General features: G+C 45.0%; 2 long non-coding RNA genes and 1 pseudogene across 4 annotated transcripts; 2 read left to right on the top strand and 1 right to left on the bottom strand.

Annotated features, from left to right (window-relative positions):
- Positions 691-1,808, top strand: Gm5435 (predicted gene 5435; annotated as a pseudogene).
- Positions 8,204-20,497, bottom strand: Gm30966. 2 transcript variants are annotated; one of them, XR_381764.3, is made up of 4 exons: positions 20,289-20,497; positions 11,332-11,409; positions 11,127-11,220; positions 8,204-8,569 (listed from the first exon to the last, which is right to left on the bottom strand). It is a non-coding gene; the product is annotated as a predicted gene, 30966 (long non-coding RNA). The 2 variants fall into 2 exon arrangements; XR_381763.3 differs by lacking the exon at positions 11,332-11,409 and having other exon boundaries at positions 20,289-20,487.
- On the top strand, positions 18,762-23,186 carry Gm31064 (predicted gene, 31064). 2 transcript variants are annotated; one of them, NR_168639.1, is made up of 3 exons: positions 18,762-18,854; positions 22,324-22,424; positions 22,913-23,186. It is a non-coding gene; the product is annotated as a predicted gene, 31064 (long non-coding RNA). The 2 variants fall into 2 exon arrangements; NR_168638.1 differs by having other exon boundaries at positions 22,212-22,424.
- Positions 23,187-23,497: the final 311 nt, after the last annotated feature.

Here is a 23,497-nt window from a genome sequence, read left to right as displayed (position 1 = left end):
AGGCTGTCCTGAGTTCAAAAATACTCTGCAAAAATAAATAAGCAAAATATAAAGTGTTCAACTACATTAGAAAATTTGTTGTCTTTAAAAATATTTGAGCCGGTCGTGGTGGCGCACGTCTTTAATCCCAGCACTTGGGAGGCAGAGGCAGGTGGATTTCTGAGTTCGAGGCCAGCCTGGTCTACAAAGTGAGTTCCAGGACAGCCAGGGCTATACAGAAAAACCCTGTCTCAAAAATAAATAAATAAATAAATAAATAAATAAATAAATAAATAAATTTGATTAAGACTGGAGCTGCAGCTGGTGGCGGCGTCAGTGGCAGCGGCGGTGGCACCGGGGGCGGTGACCGGCGTTGGTTTCCCTCCTCGGCACCCAAGTGGGGATACTCCCTAACCCCCTAAGAGGTCGTGGCTAATTTTTTTTCCCATTTTTTTTTTCTTTAGGCGATTCTCGAGGATTTTAGCTGCGAGAGGAGTGCCCCCCTCCTCCTGCTCTCCTGCCTCTTACTTCTGGATCGGTTTTGTTGAGAGATTTTTTTTTTTTTTTTTTTTTTTTTTGCCCCACTCTTGGAAGGTGACTTGGGTCACCCTCCGGGTCTCAGTTGTTTTGTTTATTTATTTTTTCTTTTTTTAATTTTATTTTTCCTTTTTTTTTTTATCTCGTTCCTTCTTGTTTGTGTTGTGTGTGGAAATGGCATACTCGGCAAACACAAACACCGTGCCTAAATTGTACAGATCTGTGATTGAAGATGTTATTAATGACGTACGAGACATTTTTCTGAATGATGGGGTGGATGAACAGGTCCTGACGGAACTAAAAGCTTTGTGGGAGAAAAACCTACTGCAGTCTAGGGCAGTAGATGGATTTCGTTCAGAAGAACAGCAGCTTTTGTTGCAAGTTCAGCAGCAGCAGCAGCAACAGCATTACCACCACCAGCACCAGCAAGCACAACTTCAGCAAACGGTACCTCAGCAAGCACAGACCCAGCAGGTCCTTATTCCTGCATCCCAGCAAGCTACAGCACCACAAGTTATTGTTCCTGATTCTAAGCTGCTACAACATATGAATGCATCAAGTATTCCGAGTGCTGCTGCTACAGCTGCTACCTTGGCGCTCCCTGCAGGAGTGACTCCTGTTCAGCTACTAACAAATTCAAGCCAGCTGCTTCAGGTGGTCAGAGCAGCCAATGGTGCCCAGTATATCTTGCAGCCTCAGCAGTCGGTTGTTCTACAACAAGTTATACCACAAATGCAGCCTGGTGGAGTCCAAGTGCCTGTTATCCAGCAGGTCCTAGCCCCACTTCCTGGAAGGATGTCACCACAGATGGGTGTCATCATCCAGCCACAGCAAATCTTATTTCCAGGAAATAAGACTCAGGTCATTCCTACAACAGTGGCAGCACCCGCCCCGGCACAAGCGCCGATGCCTGCAGCCGGACAGCAGCAGCCACAGGCCCAGCCTGCCCAACAGCAAGCTCCGCTGGTGCTGCAAGTTGATGGAACAGGGGATACATCTTCTGAGGAAGATGAAGATGAAGATGAAGAAGAAGACTATGATGATGAGGAGGAAGAAGATAAAGAGAAAGATGGAGCTGAAGATGGGCAGGTGGAAGAAGAGCCCCTCAACAGTGACGATGACTTAAGTGACGAGGAAGGGCAGGAACCCTTTGACACAGAAAATGTTGTTGTCTGCCAGTATGATAAGATACACAGAAGTAAAAATAAATGGAAATTTCATCTCAAGGATGGCGTTATGAATCTTAACGGAAGAGATTATATATTTTCCAAAGCCTTGGAGATGCAGAGTGGTGAAGAGTTGCTCCTTTCCTCTTATAAATGAGACAAAGACTTAAAAAGTTAAAATGGACGGTTTGAAACTTGGGACATCTATCAGCCAAAACTTCACTTCTGCATGTCAGAAAGGCGCAGTAGAAGCAAAGCTCCTGGAGCAGAGCTAGGCCTTGACCACATAGACACTACTTCAGACCGGCAAGCCGTGGAACTGTAGCACCTGGGGTTGCTGGGCGGGGGGAGGGGTTGGTGTAGGAAAACTGTAACTGTCGATTTTAAATACAGGAACCTGCCATTGGTAATTAGCATGTAAAGCTTTGTCTATATTTGTTTCTCCAAGTTGGGCTCAATCAGAAGATATTTGTTGGAATGACCCGAAGAATTACCCTTTTGATAGACTGAACTGAAATTGCTTACTGTATGTGGTTATATTTGGTAAAAATTGCGTGTGAGCTTTTTTCAGAAGGGCAAGAATTATGGTGTTGAATTTTAATTCACTTGTATAAGAAAATTTAAAACTCATAATAGGTCTTAAACACATTTTTACTTGTCACTCTCCTCAGTACTCATACCTCTCGCGTCCCTGCTGGCTGAACATCTACGCAAGATTTAAAGAAAAGGATCGATGGGCACAGCTTGGAGACGAGGTTGACCCAGGGATGGATGCTTGGTTTAATTAGGTTTTCCTGCTTGTTAAACGTAACTTAAAGACTTGGGTCTTACCTAGGTTGACTAGAATTAAAGTGACAGCTTAATTTCTGTACAGAAAAACTGCTCAGTCCCACTCTATAAGAGGAAACCCCAAATGGGCTCTCAGGAATCTGTTTTCATCTCACAAAGGTCCCATGGAGCTGCAGTTGTACAGCACATGTGAGATGTGGAGGTTTTCCTTCTGGGCTGCGTGTGTGCTTACTGTGCCTGAGTCTGTGTGAGCCCTGGGATGAGAGTCTGTGCGTTGGTCTAAGCATAAGGGCAAGGGATGAGGACTGGATTTTTATTAAACAATTTAGTAATTATAAAAGTTTCTTGTGTTTACTAGTAAAGGATTTTTAAAATTATTTTAATTTAACAAAATTTTTTTTTAAAACTTTGTAATTTGAGGGGAAAGTAAGTTTGAGGGTGGAGGGGGTAGAGGAAAGTGGGCCACTAAATACAAATTTACCTCTTTTTCATTGGGTGGCCCTTCCAGGCCATTGGTGATGTAGACTTGGGCTCCAATTTGCACATTGGAAAGAAAATACAGAGATTTGACTTGTATATCAGAAATTGTAGACATTTACTGTGTGTTGAGAATGTGTAGCTCTGTTCCTGTAAGGGGCTCCACAGAACAAAGAGGCAGCCTCCTGGGACCTGCAGGGACTCTCGCTCGCACAGCTCACTTCTGTTCTAGTGACTAACAACATTTGCATTCATTACATTCATTCGATAACTTGCCTATTGACTTTTTTTTTTTTTTTTTCTTTTGGTCTTCCATTTTTGTCTTCCTTTATTTTGACTTTATATAGTTCTGGAAGTAACAGATAAAGTATATCACAAAAGAAAAACTGTTAGCTATATAGTGCTTTTTTAAGAACATATTTTAAATTGTGTTAATGCAGTTGATTTCTCCTCCCCACTTCGCACTCTTCTGAACCAATTTATGTTGTGAAATTTGGCATCAGTGGTGGGGTCCTCACATGATAGGAGTTAGAGTTTGCTTGTATTCCATTACTGGTAATACAGGTTTGTTTTTTTTTTTAATTTTGTTTGTTTTCTTAATGTAGCTTTTTAAGGCGAAGTTAGTTTAATCTCTTATTCTCAAAGCACACAGCAGTTCTGGTTTAAGTATAGAACTTGGCGAACAACAGAATCCCAGGAGTTGCTGAGTTGTCCCTCCCTCAGTATAGTCTCTAGTCTGTGTTTACTCAGTGAGATCAGTAACCTGAACTACCTATGGCAGCCCAGCAGTGCTGCTCCAGTGAAACTTGGGCTAATCAGTAGTTCTTATGCTAATTCAGCACAGGCCCTGCCTCCCTGTGTAGTCAGACATACTGAAGGTTAGCATTGCCCACTGGCCTGTTTCTTCTAGCTGTACATTGTCAAACATGAACAACCACTTCTTTCAGAGTGACACAAAGGGGGCTTGTCTTGAAGCAGGAACTGACCATTTATATTTGTACCTATGTAGTGCCTAATAGTGATGGCATCCTGGACAAATCCTTTGATCTGGGAAAGCTCTAAAAGGTGGTTCCAGCAGCCCCGCACTGTGCTCTTATGTGCTGTTCTATTGTGTTCCATTTAAATCAAGTAGCGTTTGGTGTTCCATCGTAGTATCGTAGCTTTTGCTGTGTAAATGTCACTTGCTTTGCATTCTCAATCATGCTTTCGCCATAACATTTAACTGATGATGTCATGAAGTTCTAATAAAGTGTCATTCCTTTGGAAAGCAAGGGATTCCCACTTGCAGAGTTTTAAGATGAAAGTAGCAAGTTTATCCAAAAGGTGGGACCAGGGACGCAAGCAGTGTCTTCAGAAGCTGATCCGTTTCAACATGTACCCAGAGTGACGGCACCTTTTATAGGACACGATGCCAATAGTGTGCCAAGGTCAGTTCACACAGATGACTAACATGGAAGTGTGTGCCTTTCAGTAGATGAGCTCTTGCCTGGTGGTCATTTGTACTCTCACACCACCGGAATGCCCGAGAACACAGGCACTTTCTTAGTGACACAACTTTGTCCGTGCAGTTTCTATGTTGACATTTCTGTTAAATACGTCTCACATTTACACTGCTGCCGGTTTAAAAGTCAGGCTGGCAAGGCATGGTGGCGCATGCCTTTAAGCCTGGTCTACAGAGTGAGTTCCAGGACAGCCAGGGCTATACAGAGAAACCCTGTCTCCAAAAAACACACACACAAAAAACGTCAGGCTGGCATCAAGTCTCACACAGCGTGTACCGTGATTGAAATGTGTTATTGACAAGCATATTCTGGCTTTAGAAGACAATGTAAAAAAGTACTAGTTTTTATATAAAAGCTTTCTTTTGCTGTATTGAAAATCAAGTTTTCTTTTGGTGGCTTGTATGGACGAATGCAGAGTTGTCTCCCTCTGAGAGTTTTTTTTTTATATTATAGCAATAATGTCACCATATACCTTGTATAAGAACAGGCCTATCTCCTCTTAGCAGTTTTCCCTTTATAACAGCATTTTCTTCCACTTGAGAAGGCTCTTGTATTTTCATATTACATCATATGAGGATATGAAGCTTTTGAGCTTTTGTGCAACGTGCTATTTTGTCAATCTGTGTACATTTTCATTTCATGTCTCCTTCCGACCTGTCTGAATCAGCTATATCAGATGTGGAGGCTTTGGTTAATGGTTTGTGTGTTTTCTCATCTTTATTGTTCAGTTTAGCTTTTCATCTGTTACCCTTATGGAAATTATTCTGGTTTATATTCTTCCTCCTGGAAGCCCACCTTTGCCCTTCTGTTATCCTACTTTGGTGCATGATTTAAGGAAGACTGCATCAAATTTAATATTTTTATTTTTGAAGAATAAAAGCTTTCCCCCGTTTGCAGGGAGAACAAACCACCATTGAATGAACCATTGGTCTTTCAGTCAAGCTCCCTTAGATCAGTTCAGTGTGCATCGGTTACACCGGGTGGGAGGGGCCGGCCATAGCTGTTCGGAGCTACTATTGTCGACTGCTGTTGTACAGACTGTTCTGTGTAAGGGCGTGAATATATTTATTATGTTTGTAAAATTCACTCTGTACACTTGCAGACCAAGGTTGCTCTTCTGTGACATATCGGGTGTTAAGTTTTAAAGAACATCTTGGAATACAATTAAAGAGCTTAGTATTTTGATGTACTAAGACTATTTTAAGTTTAATATTTTACCTTGCAAAAACTTTCATTAAAGACGTTATTTTAAAAAAAATTTTTTTTTTATTAAAATGTCTCTCCCGTAAGAGCAGTAACAGAACAAGGCTGGCTATACACTACCTGAGATCAGTTTTCGGAGCTGAGCACTGAGGACCACACCTATAAGGTAATTGGCATTTGAAGGGTATCTTTCTAAGATACAGGGAGAAGGGTGTTGACACCAGCTACTTGGGAAAACTGCCCAAAGGCTGACCATAAGGCCAAAGGAAAACACTGTGTGGTGGAAATCACCTCTAAAGTAACACTGGAATCAGAGATCACAGAACACTAGGGCCAACGACACCCACAGAGAGTGCCAGCAGGTGTCCTTCGCAGACTAGGACAAGAGGGGAAGTTCAGGAAACATCAAGCAAGCAGAATGAGCAAGCTGCAGCCTTACTTCTCGGACCTCAGGCTATTGCGGTAAGAACTTGTGTATCCCCAGGAGTAGTGCACCTCTTGAGAGACTGCTAGTTGCCGGCAATTCTGTCTCCACAGCCCTGCACCATAGCAGTTTCTCTGTAGGGTTGGTGTCAGACTCACCTCTAACCCTGCAGGTTTCGGACTCACATTTAAAAAGTGAGCAAATTGACAGACTCACCACAGCTTGCTGAGAGCAGATTCAGGACCACTGGGACAATCTGTAGAGTTTGTACTTAAAGTATCTAAGATATTGGACTCTGTAGTCTGTCTACTGGATAATAACACATCAAACTTGTGGTTTTAACTTTAAAAGATTAAGTATTTAAGTTTAGATTGTGGGCCCTGGGGTCGATCAGAGACACTAGCCTGGCAAAACCAATGACCTGGATCCTAAAGACACAGGACCCATTCCTAATCACACACACACACACACAGGAAAAGAAAATTAGATTGGTTTTTAAGTGCATATGTCATTTTTTTTCAAAGATTGATTGATTGATTGATTGATTGATTGATTATGTGTATGAACACTGTCGCTATCTTCAGATACTCCAGAAGAGGGCATCAGATTTCGTTACGGGTGGTTGTGAGCCACCATGTGGTTGCTGGGATTTGAACTCAGGACCTTTGGAAGAGCAGTTGGTGCTCTTAACCACTGAGCCATCTCTCCAGCCTGCATATGACATTTATTAAGAGAACTTTATAAGTTTACTGCCAAAGTTTGATCAGCACTGATAATCTTACTATACTTATTGAAGTTTATTATTATTATTATTATTATTATTATTATATACAGTGCTTAAGGACTTATAAAGGTTGCTCATTTAAATGTTTTAATCAAAATGAAAGAGTATATATTTATAAGACACAAAAGATTTGACATAATTTTATCCACTCGGTTAAGGATTGTTAGCATAACAAAATCTGACATAAATTTTTAAACGTTTAGGAAAAGCTAGGTTTGCTGATATGTAACTTTAGTAAGTCAGCTATTTTAAATTTTCAATTTAGCTCTCAGGGTGGCACAACGGTGCTTCCGTGTCTCCATGGTGACCTTGGATAAGTCATTCTACCTTGCTGGTGCTTTCAAGTTTTTAAAGCCAAGGATGCGCCCAGCAGTGACCAAAGCCTCTCCCAGACCTAGCACTCTAGAATTCCCACGCTGCTGGTTGGCTTGCTATCCATTTGACAGACTGCTGATTTGACAGGCTGCTGGGGAAGGCTGCCCCACCTTGATAAGAGTCCTTCTGCTTGGCACTTCTCCAGGGACCCTTTTAGTTGATGGCTTTTGATCACATCCTACTTGCTTGTTTATTTTGAAGCCTTAAGAAAAAAACGCTTCCTTCCGCAAACCCAGCTAGGACAATAGGACATGCTGTAAACTGGGAAAGTCTGCCGCTGCGGAGCCTCCCAACTCTTCTTAAGCCCCGGAAAGGTCAAGAGAAGAGCAGCACTTGACCTAGACCTTGAAGCTGAAAGCCAATTTCTTGTCTTGTCTTATCCATACAATGTCAAGTGTCTGGATGGGACAAGCAATTCCGTTCCTAAATCCTTCCTATGAAAGAAGCTGTGTTGGTTAGATGCTTAAAGAAGACCCTGACAACCTCACAGAGATGCCTGCCTTTGGTGCAAGTTTCCAGGTGATCCAAGGGATGGGACCGGCTACTGGCTACTGTGTCAGAGAGGGTATTACCACTCGCTGGTGGCATCTCCCACTTCTTTGAGTGTCCCTCCCATCTGTCCTTGGTTGTTTCCTCTCCTGTCACCAGTCCCCTAACTTAGGTGGCTCTGAGCTGGTCTCAGTGAAACCTAACTCTTGAGAACAGCTCACGCTGCCTGATTCCAGGTTTCAGGGCCAGCGCCCTCTAGTGGCAGGCAGTGATGTTCTGAAGAGGCTTGAAGATGCAGACTCACACCCCACCCCACCCCCCCCACCCCCCCACACACACACCCTGAGCTCTACTGTCTTTTAAAACAAGGTTGCACTTGCCATTAAGCCTAGCACTCTGCAGGCTGAGGCAAGCAGATCTCTGTGAGTTCAAGGCCAGCCTGGTCTTCAGAGAAAGCTTCAAGATAGGCAGGGCTACATAGAGAGACCTGTCTCAAACAAACCAAAAATAAGTAAACGAAAGTAATAATACCCACTTCATGTAATACTTTTGATGGTATCTATTAATCACTAGCATGGATCATGGCACAAAATAGGAACTCAATAGGTGGCATCCCTGGATAAATTCTATTAGAAATTATTGAAACTGAAAGACCCTCAACACATATGTAAAATTTCCATCAAAAATGCCAGTGGGGGGAGCCAGGTTATCAGACCCTAGTTAGATGCTGAAAGTCACTGGTGGGCTTTCTGGAGAGAGAAGATGCGGGGAGGGCTCCCTGTATCTTGATCAGCCAGTTTTTCTATCCAGAAAGCAGAGATCACATTGGCTTTGTAGAATTAACCTGAAACGGAAAAGAGGTGATGATGTAAAATGTTCCTTGTAGACATTGACATGCTGACTCAACTGTGGGTTCCCTGAGCCCTGCTGGCTTACATGTCCCCCACACCCCGCATCCAGCTTGTGCCAGCACGAGGAGCACCTGTTGAATGGACGAATCATTGTTGCTAGCGTTGTCAATGTTCCTTTTGGAACATTAAAGGAAAAGATTGCAGTTCCTGATGGAACCGACAGAATAATGGCACAGACGGGGTGCTGTTTGAATCCTAGAGGATGTGGGGGCTCTGTCTCACAGGACAAAGTCTCAGAACATGGGTAGAAAGGGGAACTGTAGACGGCAAACAACCACAAGGTGCATGAAGACTACGCTGGCAGAGGCTGGGTGTCTGTGTCTCTGGTAGCCAGAATAGGAGTTCTTTCTTAACATCTCCTTTCAGGTTGAGCCAGGATTCTTGACTTTTTAAAAGAAAAGAATTTCTGGATGAGTCCGTAAAATCCAGAGCTGGAGTTTATTAAGAAGAAATTTGTTTCATTTTGGTTTGGTTTTTGAGACAAAGTCTCACTATATATCTCTGACTGGCCTGGAATAGTTCTGTAGACCAGGTTAGCCTTAAACTTAGGGATCTGCCTGCCTCTGCCTCCCGAATGCTGGTATTAAAGGCCTGTACACTCCTGGCTAAGAAGAGATTTTTATCGCAGTTGGGAAGATGGCTCAGTGGGTAAGAGCACTTGCTGTGTACACATGAGGACCAAAGTTCAAATCCCAACTCTTGCCTCTTGAAGTCAGGCACAGTGGCTCTTGCACCTGTAATCCAGCATTCTAGAGAGCTGACATTGGAAATCACTGGGGCTTGCTAGTTGCCAGTCTAGCTCCAGGTTCAGTGAGAGACCCTCTCAAGAGAATAAGGTAGAGGTGATAGCTGCCTTCCTTCTCCAGCTTTGTGTGTGTGTGTGTGTGTGTGTGTGTGTGTGTGTGTGTGTACAAGGAATCTACTACAGTTAACAAAATTCACTATGAAGGCTACCTGCACACACACACACACACACACACACACAGATTCTACTCTAGTTAAGAAAATTCACTGTGAAGGCTACCTATCTAGAGATTACTCCTTTTATAGAGAGATATTTTACATAAGAATGTTAAAATAGAAATGAACCATAGACTGGCTAGCCAGTGAGCTCCAGAAATCCCCTCCCCCATCTCATCTCTGTCCCCACTCCCCAGCACTGAGGTTATAGACTTGAGGCACCTCCCCCAGCTTTCTGTCTGAGTGCTGGGGATGGAATCCAGGTCCTCATTCACACAAGCTCATTCCCCACTGAGCCTTGGAATTCTCCCAGCCCTGAAATCCTTGCCTCTCAGCAGCTGAGCCTTTAACAGACCATAGACTGAAAGGCTCCTTCCCACTTCCGTGTCCTTTCAAGTTTCCCTGTCTTTCTATCTGACCTCAGCTTCACGGAAAACTAGAAAGGCAGAGCCAGCTCTGACAAGAGACAGGCTCAACCTTCCCTCCCATCTGTGTCTACTGTATGGAAACAGAGGCCTCGGAGAATCGAATCGCAGGTGGATGTCAGTGACCAACTGAGGTCAACCAGATGGCTTTGTTTGTTCTGAAGTTAGCTCAGAGTAAATCTCTGCTTATGTTTTAACTGGAGGCTGCAAAGACTGTGTCCTTGTGAACATTCCACAGAGGAGCATTTCTCAACCTGTGTGTTTGTGACCCCCCCCCCATGGTTGTCACATATCTGTTATTTACATTATGATCCACAACAGTAGCAAAACGACAGTTTTGAAGTAGCCACAAAGTAATTTTATGGTTGGGGATCACTACAATGTGAGGGACTGCATTAAAGGGTCTCAGCATTAGGCATGTCCTTGCACAGAGACAGTTGTGTAGTCACTAAGCAACATAATCTTTTGAGATCACCATCTTATGTGTAGCCCCAAATTGAGCAATACATTATTATGTGGTCCACAACAGTACTTAAGTGTGTGTGGGTGTGTGGGTGTGTGGGTGTGCATGCCGTATATGCATATGCACATGTTCATGTGTGTGCATATATTTGGAGGTCAGAGATCAATGTCAGGTGCCTTCCTCGATCCCTGTCCACAGGAGTAAGAGGAACTGTCTCTCACTGACCCTGGAGCTTACTAGATGGCCATGGAGTTCCAGGGTTCCCCCTTACATTGTCTCCCAAGGACACATAGGCACATGCCGGCATGCTTTTCTTGAAACATCTTCAGATTTGAACTCAGATCCTCACGGTTGCAAGACAAACACTTTACTGACTGAGTTATCTCCATCTCCCCAGACTCAGATTTTTAAATCAGGATACTTCTCATCTAAGTCTAAACCTCCAAGCTCTAAAAACTCTGGACACTCCCAAGCCCTGAATGCAACACTGGAGTATGGATATGTTAGAAGGGAGTGATGGGGTCTGTGTGCATTCCACATCCAGCCAGTGCAAGTCTTTGCCAACTGGGCTTCATGAGCAGTGGGGTAGCCTATCTCTCCAGACCACCCTCAGGTTGACCAGCAGACCCAACACTGACTTACTTTCTTACTGAAAATGAAGAAATTGATAGTCTCGAATGTGCTCCAGGCCCTTAGCTGCTTGGTTATTGTCATGTGGCTTTTTGATTTGTCTCACCTTTGAATATACAAAACAAAATCAAATGTATGCCTGGGGTCATCTGGCTGCCCAGCATGACCCTACCTCAGTCACCCCAGGCTAGTCTCTGAATGGTGCTTTTGAACTTACCAATTATCCTCCCAGATTCCTCAACACTCTGAAATGAACTGCCAACTGCTTTCTGAAGGGCAGGGAGGGCAGTCCCAGCTGAGTGCAAATGAGACAATGACCCAGTTAATCTATGAACCTGTCGCAGATGCTTGCAAATGCTGTTTCTTTGCTATTGTCCTTGAGGAATCCAGCCTTGGATGTCTCCTAATTGTCTTGCACATAACAAAGGCCAATGGGAAATGGCTATCGACAGACTGGCAAACTGGGTCCCCTTGCCATCTCTTTGTGGCTTCCTTCATTAGCTTTTTCTTTTCCCTTGACCTTGGAGGCCCTGGCACAGCCTTTCTTGGCCTGTGGTGGGATGAAGGTGTCTTTTCTGACCCCATGGGTGCAGTGACCAATGGAAAGTCCCAGATGCCCTCTCAGCTGGCAGCCCATCCTCCCCTTTCATCTCAGCAGGGAAAGGGCTTGGCAAACCATGCCTTCTCCTCCTCTCCTCTCACATCAGAGCCTAAGCAAACAATGACTGAAATGGAAAGAGAAGCCTTCAGCTTTCAACACGGCCAGAAAGGAAGCCATTTGTAGCAGCCTAGAATGAGCTACCAGCATGAACTTGACATCGCCTCCCCACCTGGAGTGACAGATGCCTGCTGAGCCATCTGCACTTCTCAGTTGGCTCTCAAGACTAATGTTATTTCTAAGTCACATTAGGAAAATCAGCTGTGATCAGACCCCATGCTAACCAGTTTAAGGGTCGACGGAACCTGTGACTTCATCACCGTGCCTCCAACCAACCCATGTGTCTGCCTGGAAAGAATGTCTCTGCCACTTTATTTTCTTCAACAGTAGAGAAATGGACACTTAAAACTATGTGCCTTTGGAGAATCTGTAGAAAACAGGCTTACAGTATAGATTATATGTAGCAGGCAGCAGTGTCTGCAGTGTCTGTTGCTATATTAATGGATTCTTCTGAAAACATCAAGGTTGAATATCCACCCAAAGTATACTCTGTAAGTCTGTGTCTTAGTTACTCTTGCATTGCTGTAGATAAGACAATGTGACCAATGCAACTTACAAAGGACAGAGTTTATGTGGGGCTTAAGGTTTCCAGGGTGAGACCATGGTGGAAAGCACAGCAGCAGGCAGGTAGGCATGATGCTGGAGCTCATGTGAGAACTCACATCTTGATTTATCAGTACATGGCACTGAGAGAGGGGGTAAGCATATGCAAACCAGGAATGGTGTGGGCTTTCGAAATCTCATATCCTGCCCTAGTGACACACCTCCTCCAACGAGACCACACCTCCTAATCCTTCCCAAACAGTTCCATCAACTAGGGAGCAATCATTCAAACATCTGAACCTCTGGGAGCCATTCTCATCCAAACCTCTAGGGTCTGCTTTGCTACCCATCCTTACTCTGAAAAGGCCTAAAAATAAACATAGCTTGAAGCAAGAAGCAGGTACAGGAAGCCCTCGTGCCTTAAAGATGGCTAACGTTTTCTGGGCTTGCTTACTGTGGTCATTCCTTAGCTTAGAACCCAGCCATTGCCTTGTTTGCTTAAAAGCCTTAGAACCAAGAAGAGTCCTAAGTCAGGGGACATGGAACTAGAGGAAACCAAAAATTTTTTCTAAGCTCTTCTGACTTTGAAACTTAGATGAGTTCTTCTTCTGAACATTAGATCTTCCTTCAACATCTTTTTAAGTAAGCCGACAGTAGGGGAAGAATCTAAAAAGAGACAGTTCAAGTTTTCTCTCTTATCCAAATGCCAACCCTTGCTTTGAAGATTTGAAAACTTTATTTTTCCAGTCCAGTGCAGTAGGCCACACCTGTGATTCCAGTACTAGGGAGGCTGAAGAAGGAAGATTGCAAGTTGGGCACCATCTTGGATTCTATCATGAGAGTCTATCTCGAAAACAACTACAAAAATTGCATGTGAACAAAGTACCAAAGTCGACACAAGGCCGGGCTAGATCTGAAGTGTTCGAGGGAGAGTTTGCCTGGAATTGTGTGGACTCTCTTCAGCCCCTACCATGGTAGAAAAGTGTGATGGTTTGTATATCCTTGAACCAGGGAGTGGCACCATCTGAAGCTATGGCCTTGTTGGAATAGGTGTGACCTGGTAGGAATGGGTGTGTCACTGTGGGTGTGGGTATAAGATCCTCACCCTAGTTGCCTGGAAGTCAGTCTTCCACTAGCAGCCTTTGGATGAAGACATAGAACTCTCAGCTCCTCCTGCACCATGCCTGGTGTTGTTGTTGTTGTTGTTGTTGTTGTTTTTTATAAGACTTGCCTTGGTCATGGTGTCTGTTCACAGCAGTAAAACCCTAACTAAGACAGAAGTTGGTACTGGGAGTCGGGTATTGCTGTGATAGGCCTGACCATGCTTTTATTCTTTCAAATAAAGAATTTATTTTTGGACTTTGGATTTGGAACTCAGTGGAATGCTTTAAATGGGGCTTAATGGGTCATCCTAATAGGAATATGGAAGACTTTGTTGCTGGGAGTAATTTGAACTTTGTTGACCTGGCCCAAGAGATTTCAAAGGAGAAGAATTTCAGTATGTGGCATAAAGACTGTTTTTGTGGTATTTTGGTGAAGAATGTGGCTACTTTTTACCCTTGTCTGAAAAGTAAGTCTGCCTGAGGCCAAGGTGAAGAGACTTGTATTAATTGCATTAATTGCATTGACAAAGGAAGTTTCAAAAAAGCCCAACAGAGACTTTGTTCTCTGGTTAAGTCTCACAAACAGAAGTTTGAACAAGAATAGCAAGCTTAGAAAGGCAAAATATAAAATATATGGTTCGAGTATTAAAGGAGTACCAGGAAGTGAAATGGAGCAAAATCTTGTGTTCTAGGAGATAACAGATTAAGGGAGTGGGACCTTGGGGCAAGATTCTACCCAGCTTAATTAGATCCAGGCATGGTGGTACACACCTTTAATCCCAGGAGACAATCATGCTGATCTTTGCATTCAAGGTCAATCTACAGAGCAAGAACCAGGATAGCCAAGCTTAGGCAGTGAAGGATTTAGAAAACATAAAGCCAGTGTTAACAAGGTAATCATGTTCTAGATCCTGTAAGCAGCAGAACTTGGCAGCTTCAGTCATATGGCTCTGGCTCTAGAGTTAAGAATGGAAGGAACTACTGGGACAATTGATGCTGGTTAGCTGGAGCTAAGACATTAGCAATGATTAAGAGACCAGCATCACTGAGTTGAAATCTGGGAGTTGTTTCTGGGAGCACAAAGAAGCTGTGTTCTAGAGATAGCCAAGGTTGTACCTCATGCTGCAGCTGGACTTGGTAATGTGTAAGAGTCACCCAGGTGGTACTGGTTTTGAAGGCATGAAGGTGTCATGAAGAACAGCTGAGGCTTGGCACTGTGAGAGGTCATAGAAGGCCATTGGAGAAGGTGTAGCCTCAGCTGTAGTTGATGGCCTAGGACTGAAGGGGTCATGCAAAGGATTTGAGGCTTGGCACCCTGAAGAGAACCTATGAGAGGCTATTGGTGAAGCCTAGTTGGAGTAGAACACCCCAGTGTATTGGAGATGTCAGCACCATGGGATGAGCACCAAGAACAACAGCCGTAGTGGAGTGGATCAACCTGAGCTTAGAGTGCTACAGAGGGCAGAGCTGGAAAAGTGATGCCAGCCCTTAGGAGGAGTCCAAAAGATAAAGTGGAATCCCAGACACTGAAACAAGAAGCTGTAACATAGAAATTGCCTTGGAGACTCAAAGATATTAAAGATGCCAGAGCCATGGGATACATGCTGAGGAACGCTGCTAACAGGGAGTGGAACCAGCCCAGGAGAAAGCAGTTTGTTGCATTCAACAAAGATGAAAAAGTGGAGATCTGAAGACCACTTTGACATCAGCCATGGAGATGCAGAGTTTGGAGTTTGCCCAGCTGGTTTCCTGCCTTGCTTTGGGGATTACAGTTAAGTTGAATGAATCTCAGAAGAGACCTTGAACTTTAGACTTTTAACATTGTTGAGACTGCTATAGACTATGAGGACTTTGAAAGTTGGACTAAATGCATTTTGCATTATGCTATGTTTAAGTATGGCCCCCATAGACTCATGTTTTTGAACAAGTCTATGGGGACCAGGGAGTGGAATGTGATGGTTTGTATACCCTTGGACCAGGGAGTGGCACCATCTGAAGGTGTGGCCTTGTTGGAATAGGTGTGACCTGGTTGGAATGGGTGTATCACTGTGGGTGTGGGCATAAGATCCTCACCCTAGTTGCCTGGAAGTCAGTCTTCCACTAGCAGCCTTTGGATGAAGACATAGAACTCTCAGCTCCTCCTGCGCCATGCCTACCTGGATACTGCCATGCTCCCACCTTGATGATAATGGACTGAACCTCTGAACCTGTAAGCCAGCCCCAATTAAATGTTGTTTTTTTTATAAGACTTGCCTTGGTCATGGTGTCTGTTCGCAGCAGTAAAACCCTAACTAAGACAAAAAGGAAGCAAGAGGGGAGGATCAGAGCAGGGTGACTCGGTCTTGCTTCCCACCTCCAGGATTTGATGGGGAGCATTCCATAAAGCTAGGAAGAGCTGGTTCCACGACCAAAGAGAGCTCAACTCTAGGCATGTGATAGAGGCTGAACATACCATAAATAAGTAGAACACCGAGCTCATAAAGGAAACTAGCATATACATGAAAGGATAAACTTTAAGAAACTACCAATTCCAGGAGGAGTGAGTACAAACCCTAAAGCAGCAGTTCTCAACCTTCCAAATGCTGCGACCCTTTAGCACAGTTTCTCATGTTGTGGTGACATCTTGGCCTCTGAGTGACAACTGGTGCTGATTGTCTGTGGCCCAAATGAAAAGTCCTTAGGAACTAACAACTCCTTAATCGATGTCACAATGATGCCCCATTGCACTTGCTTGCTAAAGGGTTTCTGAAAATCCAAGAATCTGTCTCCGTTACCCACTTAGGAAAAAGAACCTCTCCCAGGGTATTTTACTGAGACTTGGATGTTTGTCCCTACTGCCTACAGAACAGCAGCTCAAGCCCTAGTCAAAACACTGTGTTTACTCTGCCTCCATCTTCCACCCACCTCAGAGTCCCCCAAAGCCCTGCTCTCAAACTCCCTTTCTTTTATTTAAGAAGGCACATTGGAAGTCAGAGGCCATCTTGGCAGCAGTCTCTTCTTCTACCATGTTGGTCCTGGGCATCAAACCTAGGTCATCAGGCTTGGCAAGTTCTTAACTCACTGAGCCATCTTACATCTCCTGTACTCTCTGAGGTTCTGGCTGCTGTGTTTAAAGCTAGCCTCACATGAGTCATCTTCCCCTAATTTGCTCGAGAGACTTTGTCTTTTTTTTTTTTTTTTTTTTTTTTTGGTTTTTCGAGACAGGGTTTCTCTATAGCCCTGGCTGTCCTGGAACTCACTCTGTAGACCAGGCTGGCCTCGAACTCAAAAATCCGCCTGCCTCTGCCTCCCAAGTGCTGAGATCCTCAAGCCCCCTCGTGCTTCCTTTCCTTGGTCCCTCTAACCTTGAGCAGGTTGAGCCTGCAGGCTCAACTTCCAGACAGCCAACTGTAGGCTCAGACTGCATTCAAACCTCCCCCAGCTGACTTCTTCCTCTCTGAGAGGAAAAATGATAAGGAGACTCAGGATAGGAACAGGAAGAAATTAAAATATGGTCTATTTGCTTGCAAGGATACTATGTGGTCTCTGTGTTGTTGTTGTTGTTGTTGTTTCCTTAGGTAGACAGGGAGCTGGTGTCTTTAAATGATTCTCATACCCTTGGGCTATACCGTCTATCCTCAGAATTTAGCTCAAAGACAGGATCCTGGTAAGAAAAAAGTGGGGTGCCTAATACTGGCTATAGAGAGCTTGACATGAATTTGATGTGTATGCGCCTTTGCATTTATTCTGTTTTCTGAAATACATGCACACATGGAGATGAGTGCAGACAAGGACTGACCATTATATCAGATGTCTGAATCTGGGCACCATAGACAGGTAACATTATTTGTATTATAAGCCATTATTCTCAGTGTCAAATAACCACGAGTTGGAGGGACCATTTCAATTAATTCATTCGACTTCTTTCTATCTAAATGAAACTTAGAGGACCTTGGCCTATTTTGACAAAAAATTTTCCACTCTGGAGGGCATCTTAAGCAGGAATTCCTTCCCAAGACAATCACTATTTCGGAAATTCTATCCGAGAATGGTTTTTATTCAGAGTTCATCAGTGTCCCAGGTTACCAGTGGGTTGGTTGGGGCTTGGTTGGTTTTGTGCATGGAAATGATTGACTGCAACCTGCTGTGACGTCAATCACTCCCACTGGGCAAAGGGGAAGGCAGCTTCAGAGCTCAGCAGGGTTTCCCAGCCTGCTGCAGCCTGCTGGGACCATGACAGGCAGTGCTCTGGCTCTGAAAGTTACACAGACTAACTGAAGATAAGAGCAGCCCCAGATCAACTGGTGTGTGTGTGTGTGTGTGTGTGTGTCTGCACATGTGTTCCCTCTATAGCTAAAAGTTATTAATAGATACAAACTTTGCTTGTAAATGACTAAACTGGTAGGAGGTGTGATCAAAATAGATATCTTAGGATAGAGTTGACCTAATGTGGGGGTGGGGGGAGAGGGGGTCAGGTAATGATTGCATATAAGGTATTTAGAATAAATCCAGAACAGAATCCCTGTGTTAATTCATCTGGCAGACTCCGAGTCAAGGGCATATTGTTGGGGAGGGGAGGCCCCCTCACAATCCTTAGAATTATATAGCAGTATAAAATTTCAGTTCCTCTCAAATGACCGTAGCATCAGCAGAACTCCACGTTGTACTGAAAGTCTCAGAGGTCTTCCTTGTGCAGATGTGTGGTCCCAAGGCCCCTGACACACACACAATGCAAGAACTACACAGGCACTCACTTCCCCTCTATCCCCTGTGTGGTTAAAGAAGGTAAATATCATGTTAAATCAAAACTGCATCGCATTCTCAAATGCTGCTTTTCTTTTCCCTTGAGGGACACTGGGGAGTGCCTTCCACTGCCCTTTCAATTTACCTTTGAGATGAGGTCCCTCACTGAACCCGGAGTTCACTGATTGGCTAGACCACCTAAACCAGCAAGCTCCCAGAATCCACCTGTGCACATCTCCAACCCCACCCAGCTCTGGGGTTTCAGAGGCACACTGCTGTGCCAGCTTTTATGTGGACGCTGGGGATCTTAACTTGGCCCCTCCTGCGTGGCACAGCTTGCTCTTTACCCTCTAAGCCACCTCCCTAGTCCTGTTTTGTTTCCTTTCAAGTGACACTCTCAAGAGTGAACAACTTTGCTGCTTGATGGACAGCTATCAGACCCCTTCCCGTCCCCTAGTCCCCAGCCCCACAGCGGCTGGTTGCTTGGGAATAGAAGCTACAGCGGGATTGAGAAGCGTTCTTGTTGCCATGGATCCTGACCCCAACATAGGCAACATTGTTACCACTCCTAGAGTTTCATCAGAGAATACCTTCTGCAACTTGTGCCCCTCCTCTGTCCCCAGAACTACAGACCTGTCACTCGAGCAGCTTTTAGTAAGCTGGGGGGATCTCAAGAGCTGGGGTTGCTCCAAATACCTCATGGGTGGTTACTGGGGGAACTCTGCTCTGGCCCTGGCCTCAGTTCCGATGCTCCCACTGTAGAAGCTGCGCGCCGCTTAGGAGACTTTGCTTCAGGCAGAATCCTCTAGACCTCTGCCACCGGTCTGCAAGACCTGGCCCACAGCCTGCAAATTGTTTTCAGTCAGAGCACAGAGAAGCCTCTTTTAACTTCTGGAAGCTGACAGAGGCAGGCCTGGTGGGCCTGGGTGCTGGTACCATCAAATAAAAAGTGTGTGGTCCGCAGAGATGAGGCTGTGCATGCGCACAGCTGGCTGCATAAGTGGCCGCCTTCTCACTCTCAGTGGCTCAAAGAGATGGTCCTCCCACACACGGCCATGTCTGCCTCATGCTGTGATCTAAGCCCAGCTAAAGCTTCATCCAAGGGGCAGTGTGGCTTTATACAGCAGGGTGCAGTGGGCTGAGCTACCCACACAGAGGACAGATGACACATGGGGCTGCCCAGAGCTAGCAGTAAGATAACTGAAGAGTTTCAGGGAAGCTGGGAAGTGACTCCGCAGTCAAAGCACTTGGTGCTCAAGCCTGAAAACTCAAATTAAATCTCAGAAACCCTACTCTAGAAGACAGAACAAACTCCAGACCAAAGGCCGTCCTCTGACCCACATACATACCATAGCATATGGGGTGTGCTCGCTCTCGCTCTCTTGCTCTCCTTCTTTTGCTCTCTCTCTCTCTTTCTCTCTCTCTCTCTCTCTCCCTCTCTCTCCCTCTCAGCCTCCCTCTCCCTCTCAGCCTCCCTCTACCTCTCCCTCCCTCTCCCTCTCCATGTCTGTCTCTCTGTCTCTGCCTCTCTCTCTCTCTCTCTCTCCCTCCCCCTCTCTCTCTCTCTCCCTCTCAGCTTCACTCTCCTTTTCCCTCTCCCTCTCTCTCCGTGTCTGTGTCTCTGCCTCTCTCTCTCTCTCTCTCTTTCTCTCTCTCTTTCTCTCTCTCTCTCTCCCCCTCTCCCTCTGAGCCTCACTCTCCCTCTCAGCTTCCCTCTCCTCTCCCTCTCCGTGTCTGTCTCTCTGTCTCTGTCTCTGCCTCTCTCTCCCTCTCTCTCTCTCCCCCTCTCAGCTTCACTCTCCTTTTCCCTCTCCCTCCCTCTCCGTGTCTGTGTCTCTGCCCCCCCCTCTCTCCCTCTCTCTCTCTCTCTCTCTCTCTCTCTCTCTCTCTCTCTCACACACACACACACACACACACACACACACACACACACACATGCCATAGATCTCATAGATTCCTGGTGATTTCAAATTAGCAAACACAAACTATGAATAGTAGACAGAGGCTGAATAGTACAGAGCTATTTGCAAGCATTTGTGTCAACGCTTAGTGGAATTTTAGTCTCTTCCTTAAACAAAGATCACCTACCTTGGATGTGCTGGGTGCTATGTTAGCTGATGTGAAGCAACAAAAAGCAAATCAAATATATCCTCAAGAGCCTGGGCCGTGGCAAGTGACCTCTATATTAGGAAATAATTGCCACACAGCAGTAAGAGAGCAGTTTATCCAGGGAAGGAGTGAGGGAGAGTCTGAATGTGGCTTTGGGGATGTGTGTTATTGGGGTGAAGGGTTAGATACTGCCCTCTATTCAGTCTGTTCTAGCCTCTGTACCCTGGGCTCCCTCCACTGGGTAACTGTCAAGCATCAGTCCTGCAGGCTAGGAAGCCCCAGACTCAGTTGTTCCACGTGGGCACCATTTTCTGTGTTTCCTAACACAGCAGTGGGGTCAAAGAACTCCCTCAAGGGCACTAACTCCATTCCTGACCTCATGACCTTCCCCAAGGACCCTCCTCATAGGACCGTCTCACTGGAAATTAAGTTTCAACACATGAACTTGGGAAAGAGGCAAATGCTTAAAACACAGCACCCCTGCCTGAAGTATGAACTAAGGAGATTGGGAGGTTAAAATACTGCCAGCCGAGCCTAGGGGTGAAATATGCCGAGAAGTATGCCGAGCCAGGCATATTTCTCTCATCTGAGGCTTGTGGGGACGCAGGGAGTTATGAGAGGACAGCTGTAGAGGGGAGCTGCTGCCTCAGCCAGCAACAGAAGGCACTGCGGACTGTGGACTGTCTGCCACAGAGGGAGCCAAGGACGGAGAGACGTGGTGGTAACCTTTGAGCGTTGGTTAATGGAAATGCAGAGTTTTCTCGCTAAGAGCTGTGATTCAAATTTTGGCCCTCATGTCTCAGATAAAAGCTTTGCGGGATTGGGAGGGTTTTGTTGTTGTTGTTGTTGTTTTCCATTTTCTTATCTGTTTTTATTTATTGAGACAGTTCTCACATAGCCTAGTCTGGTCTCAAACTCTCTATTAAGGATGACCTTGAACTTTTCTGATCCTCCTGCCTCTACCTCCCAAGTGCTGCGATTACACAACTGTGGCCCCCACTCCTATCTCCTGTGTGCCTGGGACTCAAGCCCAGCACTTACTGCATGCCGGGCAAGCACGCTGTTCACTTGAGCTGTGTCTCCCAGCCCAATGGTATTTTTTTTTTAAGATTTATTTATTTATATGTGAGTACGCTGTAACTGTCTTCAGACACACCAGAAGAGGACAACAGATCTCATTACAGATGGTTGTGAGCCACCATGTGGTTGCTGGGAATTGAACTCAGGACCTTCAGAAGAGCAGTCAGTGCTCTTAACTGCTGAGCCATTTCTCCAGCCCCCAATGGTATTTTTAAAAAGATAGAAATGTTTGTGGTTTCTTTAAAGACTTGGCAACTAGGCTCACGGTTTCATAGGGTAACACACTCAGGGCCAGCTTCCCCCTTAGAGAGGACACCTTCCGAGGCCACAGAGCAACAGGAGAGGCAGTGAGAGCTAAATAAGAAGAGGCCGTGGCTCTCCTCTGTAGTGAGAATTTTGGTTTCTTTTAAAAAAGCAATAGAAGTGTTATACAGGAATGTTTTTGTTTTAATCCCAGCTGTATGGTACGGGGCTGCTTGAGATTGTCCACAGCGTAGGCTGTGATTTGCCTCGTGCTCCAGCAGAGGTGTGATTTTTCCAGCAGCAGATAGTTTTAGCAAGTGTATGATGTTTGGAATTCTGGGGACTTTTCAGAGGGTGTATAAATGCTAGAATCCCGCTAGAAGGGGCTGCCGGTTGGCCAGTTGAAGGGTTAGCACTGTTGTTGTGGTTTGTCAAGTGGTCCCATGTAGAGAGACAAGAAAAGGAAATTGGATATCCTGATGGCAAAAGTCAAAATCATCAAGGAATGCCCCTAACCAGCAGGAAGTAGTCTAATGATATTGATGCCTCCCTTTTCCCTCTCCCTCTCGTTCTCTCAAGGGACAAGGGTGGAGAAGGATGGTAGACATAGGAACCCATAAAGTAGCCAGAAAGCCAGCCATACTCCTCAGCCTCTCAAATGCCACCTCACACTTGTGCCCACACCTCCCAGGGGTCCCCAGTGCCTGGTCCATCAGCCCCCCTCTTCATGTCACCTGCTTGGCCCTGTGGACACTGAAGGTCAAGGACACCCACACAAGGTCACACCAGCAGGTATGGTAGCTTATTCTGGTATTGCTTTTCTTCATTACTCAGTGTTGGCATTGATATTAATATTGATAAATTAGCTTAAAAAAAAAAAAAGACTAGCCCAGGCTGACAGAGAACTTAGGTCCCTTCTGCCTTAATACACTAGAAAAATATATCTAGGAATGACGTAGGTTGACCACGTGCCCCTTCACTGTGCACTTAGTCCTAGCACAAACCAGTCATGTCTGGAGCCAGAGGGACCAACAGGCAAACTTAGGCGTTTTCTCTCTGAAACGATTTAACTAAACCCAGCCCAGGCCATCCATCAGTACACACACACACAAAGAAAAAAGAAGACATTCCCACACTCTATAACTTAAAAGGAGAGTTTGCATGTGTTATTTCAAAAGTAGAAAAAACAAACAAACAAAACTTCTGGTTTTGAACATATAATAATAAATTTCCTACTTCTTTTGACCTTCCTTTGAAAGTTTGTTATCTGTTTTCTTCAGCATGCTGGCGTGTCTTGGCTCAGAAACCCTGGGAACCTATGAAGACTCTTTTTTTTTTCTTCATTTCATGTTTTTTTCTGTGAGAAATAGGAAGGTGATGGACTGGACTACAGATTGAAACCTAAAAGATACAAGGACCAGAAATTTTTTTCATATTGGATTAACAGAGTAAAGAATTGATCTAGTTGGTCTATAGCCCTGGACTGGGATTCCAATTAAACAATAAAGTCCTAAAATATTCACAGGGAGAATATACCACATCAAGAAAAGCTTATATGTGCTCAAGTGTGTTTGATTTGGATCTTCAAGCGGCAGGATGTTGGGGAAATCAAGATCCCAGTCTCCAGGTCCACTGAGGCCCCGTCATGTCATGTAGTTTGTTTGTAAACAGGACCCCTGCCTGCATTCTGGGCTGAGGACCCCATGATGCCTCTCTTGTGTCCCCAGGTTTCATCCAGGGCAGTGGTTCTCAACCTGTGGGTTGCGACCCCTTTGAGGATAAAATGACCTTCTCACAGGGGTCACCTAAGGCCATCAGAAAACACCGATATTTACATTATGATTCATAACAGTAGCATAATTAGA

This window comes from Mus musculus, chromosome 12, assembly GCF_000001635.26.
Source record: "Mus musculus strain C57BL/6J chromosome 12, GRCm38.p6 C57BL/6J".
Taxonomy (NCBI): Eukaryota; Metazoa; Chordata; class Mammalia; order Rodentia; family Muridae; genus Mus; species Mus musculus.
The sequence above is the reverse complement of the archived record's forward strand: the minus strand, read 5'-3'. Positions and strand labels throughout refer to the sequence as shown.